At 49.7% G+C, this 6,799-nt stretch overlaps 1 long non-coding RNA gene across 2 annotated transcripts in view; it reads left to right on the forward strand.

Annotated features, from left to right (window-relative positions):
- The window catches only part of LOC117802658, a 24,500-nt gene that overhangs the window by 14,276 nt on the left and 3,425 nt on the right, over window positions 1–6,799 (forward strand). Inside the window, exon 5 of one of the 2 annotated variants that reach the window (XR_004626062.1) lies at window positions 4,735–5,511. The exons of the other annotated variant lie outside the window; for it this stretch is intronic. This is a non-coding gene — a long non-coding RNA (uncharacterized LOC117802658). Of the gene's footprint in view, window positions 1–4,734; window positions 5,512–6,799 lie in introns of those variants that run through there. 2 annotated transcript variants of the gene reach the window in all.

Here is a 6,799-nt window from a genome sequence, read left to right on the forward strand (position 1 = left end):
GGATCACGCCCTGAGCCGAAGGCAGACGCTTAACCGCTGTGCCACCCAGGCGCCCCTGCATGACTTTTTGCTGTTCAGAATTTTTTTTCTTCCCTTTTCTCTCCAGGGTTCTCTCTTGCTCTTCATCTTGTCATTTCTCAAANGACTTTTTTCTGTTCAGAATTTTTTTTCTTCCCTTTTCTCTCCAGGGTTCTCTCTTGCTCTTCATCTTGTCATTTCTCAAATGACATGTTTCAGATGTGTTTCAAACAACTCCTAGGAGATCCTTGGTTCTCAATTACTTATTTTTAACGTGTGATTTCCTCCAGGCCTGGAACCATGCTTGCCGTGCAGCGTGCCTGCTGGTGAGCTCCCTGGGGATTCAGTGTCAGAGTGTCTAGATAAAATTGTTATCAGGCCTGCTTTGTAGGAATCGGGTCCAAGTGTTCTGAAAGCATTTTCTTTTTTGAGAACTGATCCTGGCAGGGATCAAATGCATCTTGATTGAATCTGAACCTTCCTGAGTGGAGGCTGAGCATTTGTCCTCATCGCGGGATTAGTTGCTGGAGAGCTGGGCTCCTGGCCTCTATGGAAGCACGAGGCCCACCCCAGCGCCATGCTATTCCAGCCAGCTACCGGCAGGGTCTCTGAGCCCTGCGGAGGGGACGGGCCTTTAGAAGACAGCAGACAAGTGTGCAGGGCAGGGCCATGCCGCCCTGGTAACAGAGAGAAGCAAGCAGACTGTGAGCGAACATGGGCTGGCCAAAGGCAAGTGGAGGTTTGGGGACAGGAGGCTCAGGCTTTCAGAGCACCTTTCTCCTCCTCCTCAACTCTGGAGAACTTTTGAAAAACTGCAGAGAAAACCAAACCACAGATTTTTTTTTTCTTTCGGTGTTACGGAGATGTAGTTGAACGCAGCACTGTGTAAATGTAAGGTGTATGTGTGCCGTGAAATGATGACCATGATGAGTTCAGTTAACACCTATCATCTCATACAGATGCCAAAAAAAAAAAGCCCAAACCCAAAAAAAACAAAGCAATGAAAAGAAAGAACAAGAAAAAAATGCATTTTGGTTGTGATGAGAACTTTTAGGATCTGCGATCTCAGTCACTTTCAGATACACCAACAGCAGTGTTAACTACAGTCCTCATGCTGTACGTTACACCCACAACACTTACATATCTTGTTACTGGAAATTTGTACTTTTGACCCCCTTTATCTGTTTCCCCACTGCCCCCACCTCTGGCAACCACATGTCTGATCTCTTTTTTTTGTTTGTTTATTTGTTTTTGTTTTTTGTTTTTATAATAATTTTTATTATATTATGTTAGTCACCATACAGTACATCCTTAGTTTCCGATGTAAAGTTCCATGATTCATTACTTGCGTATGACACCCAGTGCACCATGCAATACGTGCCCTCCTTACTACCCATCACCGGCCTATCCCATTCCCCCACCCCCCTCTCCTCTGAAGCCCTCAGTTTGTTTCCCAGAGTCCATAGTCTCTCATAGATCTCTTTTTGTATTTGTCTTTCTCTGGCTTATTTCATTTAGCTTAGAACCCTCAAGGTTCATTCATCCTTTTTTTTTTTTTTAAGATTTTATTATTTGTCAGAGAGAAAAAGAGTGAGCGCACAAGCAGGGGGAGCAGCAGGCAGAGGGAGAAGCAGGCTCCCTGCTGAGCAAGGAACCTAAAGCAGGACTCAATCCCAGGACCCTGGGAACATGACCTGAGCTGAAAGCAGATGCTTAACAGACTGAGCCACCCAGGTGTCCCAAGGTCCACCCACTTTGTCACAAATGGCAGCATTCCCTTCTTTTTAAGGTTGAATAGTATTCCATCCTGTGTATATCCTCTATCTATCTGCTCTCTCTCTCTCATCTATCCATCTATCTGAGTGATAATATTTTATGTAGAAAATTTGAATTGTTATACCACAGAGTATAATGAATATGAGAAAACTTGTGTATAGTCTCACTATCCACAGATCTCTCATAATATTTCTGTGGTTTTCTTTCAGTAATAAACACACACACTTGTTTATATATATATTTAAGCATTTTATATATATTTAAAATTTGGCTCATATTGTATATGCAGGTGTCTCTTATTTATCATTCTAGTGTTACTATTTATCCATGTCATTAAGTATTCTTTAAAAGTTTAATTTTTATTGAAGTATAATATACGCAGAAGAATGCACATACCATAAACATGTAGCTTCAATGATTTTTCATGTGAAAGCCTCGTTTTTATACTACAGTTTCTTGCATGTAACTCATTGGTATAGCCCGTTTGTAAGTTTTCATATGGATAAATAGCTCTATGATGAACATCTCTGTGCACAAATCTTTGGGTGCATCTTGGGTGACTGAGTTTTAATCAAATGTACATTATAGATGAGAATAGGCACCACCGTGCTTCTGCTTTGGGGACTCAGGACTTGGGACCTTTACACAAGGGGCCACGTTCGTGTGCCAGTTCTGCAGGATTTGGTTTACATCACTTGGGAAGGGGGCATTTGGATAAAGAGCTGTGATGCAGTGGAGCAGTGACTCCTATCTCAGGTAGCAGCCACCCCCCTCTGCTGTGTGTGCCTGTGAGTGAGAACAAAGATGGCGGGCCTTGGACGGGAAGACCCAGGAAGTAGAGATGGTCAGCAGATGCAGGGGCTGCTGCTGCAGGTGACTGGGAAGGTCTGCTATGGATACCTGGGCAGCGATGTCCTGCCCTGGTGGTCAATGGGGACATTACCATCCATCTGAGATGGTGTGTGTGGGACCTGAGCAGGACCCTGACCTCTGCTGACCTTCACTTCCCCAGGATGGTGCTGCTCCAAAATGGGTGAGGAGGAGGGGTACCTGGCCTGCACTGGGCCCTCTAGGCCTTCGGGTACCTGAAGGGGAGATAGGCTTATGACGTGGCTGGCTTTTGGACAAGGTCTTCCCAAATGCAAGTGGCTGGGAGTTTCTCCAGTTCAGTGAACTTTCTCTTCCCTTTTTACCTATCTGCCTGTTTGCCTCTGTCCCTCCATCCCTCTATTTCCCTCCCTTTCTCCCTTTCTTTCATCTGTTGACTGTTTCCTGGAAATACAAGGTCAAAGGAAGCATTACCCATGTTCGCAGGGACATCCGTGCAGGGCTGTGGAGACCTGGAACAGGCTGCAAGTGTTGAGATGATCTATTGCAGTGTAACGTACCATCCTGCATGTAGCCGCCCAAACAGCAGCCATCACCCACTGCTCTTCCCTCTCAGGCCCTGGGTGGGTTCTTGGGGGTGGGTCTGGCCCCAGACCACTCTGCGGCCCAGTGGGACGGGGCTGGAGGGAGCAGCAGGGCTAGACTCTCTGTGGCTTGCTCCTGCAGTGTCCCTGTACCAGCCCCGGAGCGCACTGGGAAGGGCTTGAGGACATGCTTTATGTGCCTCATCCCGGTGCTGCCTTGATGCTGTTCCTTTCCCCGGGGCGGAGGGCTGGGAGGACTTTGAGGTGGAAGTGAAGGCTCCAACATGTGGGTTGGAGAGGGAAGATGGAGAGGTAATAAACCACACTGCGCAAGGAATGGCTGTGACCCTGGAAGGGGCAGGGGGTTAGAGAGAGGGTGGTGCCAATTGAGTGAAACAGGAGGCAGAGCTGGGTGAAGCACTGAGTGCTTTCCCGATGTGAAGTACTAAGTCACCTTGCCCTGAAATGTAAGTCCTCTCCTTTTCTCTATACCTTTAGTGGAGTCAGCTATAGACATGAGGGCCTCAGGGAGTATGTCTGTCTGTATCTGTGCTTGTGTGTGGTGTTTCTTTGTGTGCGGTGTGTATGGTGTATGGTGTGTGTGAAGGCATGTAGCATGTTTGCGTCTGTGTGTGTTTTGTGTATGGTGTGAATGTGTGTGCACGTGTGTGCCTGTGAATGAGAACAAAGATGGCGGGCCTTGGACAGGAAGATCCAAGAAACGGAGATGGTCAGCAGATGCACAGCCTGCTGCTGAAGGTGACTGCGAAGGTCTGCTGTGGATCTCTGGAAGCTGCTAAGGAGCCAGGACATATTGGGTGCTACACCATTGCCCATGGGAGTGGGAGAGAACAGGGAGATGGTCTGACAGGGTTCAGATGGAACCAACAGGATGCCTGCAAGGGTTCCTCTACCCTTTGGTGCCTGTGACAATGGCATAGGCTGGTGTTTTGGAAGCCAACAGGTTGTGAGATTAAGGGTATGTAGTTTCCTTTGTGTGGTGATTCTTGCAGTTCTAGGCAGAGTGGCAAATAGGGATGGGAGGTCAGGATCAATGTCCACTAGGGAAGCAAGCTGCACAAAATGGCTCCAGGTCAGATTCCCATGGGGTGGCTCTGGAGGAAGGCACCAGCTCCGAGGTCCACTCCATCACTGACTCTCCATGAGCCTGGCTGTCAAGTGGACAGGTTTTCCAGAGGATCAGCCCCAGGCTACGTACAGCCTGCACACCAAGTCTCTGTGGTGTTCCATAAATGCTAGTTCTTCTCACAAGGCCCGTGGAAATCCAGGCAGCCAAGTGGATGGACTACCTCTGAGGCAGCCTCTCCCCTTAGGGTCTTAGAACTTCTCAAGGACGCTTCATTCAAGGAAGACAATCCCAACTCCAATTAGCTAAGCAATGAGGAACTTATGAGGAGCTAGGGTCTTTGCAGGGTGCCATGGGGCTCTCTGAGGACAGCTTGGGAACACATACTCTCCCTGCTACTGCCAGGCAGTAAGTCCTATTACCATCTGATTCCCTCCACAGGGAGATGTGGTCTCAACAAGAGCTTGCACGGCTGGTGTGTTGGGATCAGGCTCCAGACCAGGTTCCCACACTGAGTGTTGACTGTGCATGATCTGGTGCTGGCAGTGGACCCTATGGGAAAGAGAACGGCAGCAGGACACATTCAGGAAACACACGATCTCCAGCATGAATCACAGGCTCCATGACCGGAGTCTCAGCATCTGCCTGTCTGCGAGGGGCCCAGGGGTTGGCTGCCCCAACTTCCCTTCCACGATATTTCCAAATTTGAGTTACTGCCTTTGGTTGCCTTATCTTGGTTGGAAGGCCTTCCTTTCACTGGACTAGAAGCAGTTTGGTCTCCCCACACTCAGCCTAGTTTGGGGATTGCTTTCTTGGCTGGTTTGGTCGATGCCACTCTTAAATGAGGGGCCCAGAGCTGTCTTCCCACCCAGTGGTGAGGCTTCTTGTGAATGTCGCTCCCTGGGGCCCCCGACTCCTTGACTCTGCCCTGAAGTGTCCCCTTGTCACAGGACATAGCTGGCATGAAAAGTAGAGGGCTTGCTAGGTCTCTGTGCCCTTCCCAATAAAGGGCTGTGTAGCGAGGAGGGATGAATACTGATTCTCAGTCTTGGCCCAAAAGCCCTTCTGGGTTGAGAAAGCACATCTGCCTGCAGATCCTATGTCCAGAGGTGAAGAGGCAGCCCCGCTACCATCTCCCAAATGGGGTTAGTGAGCACTTGATGTGTGCAGGTCCCCTTCTGAGCAATTTAAGTTCGTCTCAACCCTCGCAACATTTCCATCTCATNTCCCCTTCTGAGCAATTTAAGTTCATCTCAACCCTCGCAACATTTCCATCTCATGAAGTAGGTGCTATAATTACTTTCATTATTTAAAAAAAGATTTATTTACTTATTGAAGAAAGAGAGAGAGCACACACATGAGCAGGGGGGAGGGGTAGAGAGAGAGAGAGAGAAGCAAACTCCCTGCTGTGCGAGGAGCCTAATGTGGGGCTCAATTCCAGGACCCTGGGATCATGACCTGAGCCGAAACCAAGAGTCAGACTTTCAACTGACCAAGCCACCCAGCCGCCCCAGTTACCTCCATTTCATGGCTGAGAACATCACGGCACAAAATGTTTGTGTAACCTGCCAGAGGTCAACAGCCAGTGGTGGCCAAGCAGGACCTGCGCCTGGGACACCGGAGTCTGGAGCATGCGCTTGTAGCCGCTGTGCCACACGCTCCACTGCTGTCGTGGGCTCGTTCGTGTCACCTTCTCTGTCTGGTCCACTGAGGGGCCCTGGAGGTTTGGGGATTCATGACTCCCACATTTGGGCAGAGCACAGGATCAGGGCACGTCACATACAGGCATGACTGGGCTCTGAGTTTAGCAGGGAACAGAGGGTAAGTGAACCTGGCCCTTCTCAGAGTTTCTGGGTCCTGCTGCTTACTTCACTGAGGTGAATATTGTCCACGTTGACACCCTCCCTTCGTAGATGCTCCCTGCAGGAGCGCCTGGTGAGTCCTGAGCTCCGAGCAGTCTCAGTGGATTTTTCCTGGGCCCTCAGGATTCCTGGGGCCCCAAGAAGAATGCTTGAACTTCCTGCCCTTCCCTCTGCCGACAGGGGCCTACCCCGGCCTTCACTGCCATGGCCAGAGCCAGTAGTAGCCCTGACACTGCTCTGCCAGAGACCTGCCCTCTGAAAGCAGCTCAGTGCAGTGGTTGGGCTTTATCCTCAGTGCAGTGGTTGGGTCTTAACCCGCTTTCCTGGGGAGCTACAGCTGGATTTAGAGGGTAGGTGGACCCAGGCTTGCACCTTGTACGTGCAGACCTCCCACGTGGCCCCAGTTGCTGGCCCTGGAGGCTCACACTCTTAACTGGTTATAGGGCTGGGAGTCTGATTCAGAAGACTGGGGACCCCAAACCTATTATGTCAGAGCTGGGGGAAGCTTTGACCGGCAACCCTCGACCTTGAATGAGTATGAACTGGGTGCAAATTTTGTTAGAAGAGATTCTGACTCAGAGGGTCTCAGTAGGACCCTGATTCTGCATGTCTGACCAGCTGCAGGTGTGGCACTGTCTAGAGGG

The sequence above is a fragment of the Ailuropoda melanoleuca genome, chromosome 6, assembly GCF_002007445.2.
Source record: "Ailuropoda melanoleuca isolate Jingjing chromosome 6, ASM200744v2, whole genome shotgun sequence".
Classification (NCBI taxonomy): domain Eukaryota; kingdom Metazoa; phylum Chordata; class Mammalia; order Carnivora; family Ursidae; genus Ailuropoda; species Ailuropoda melanoleuca.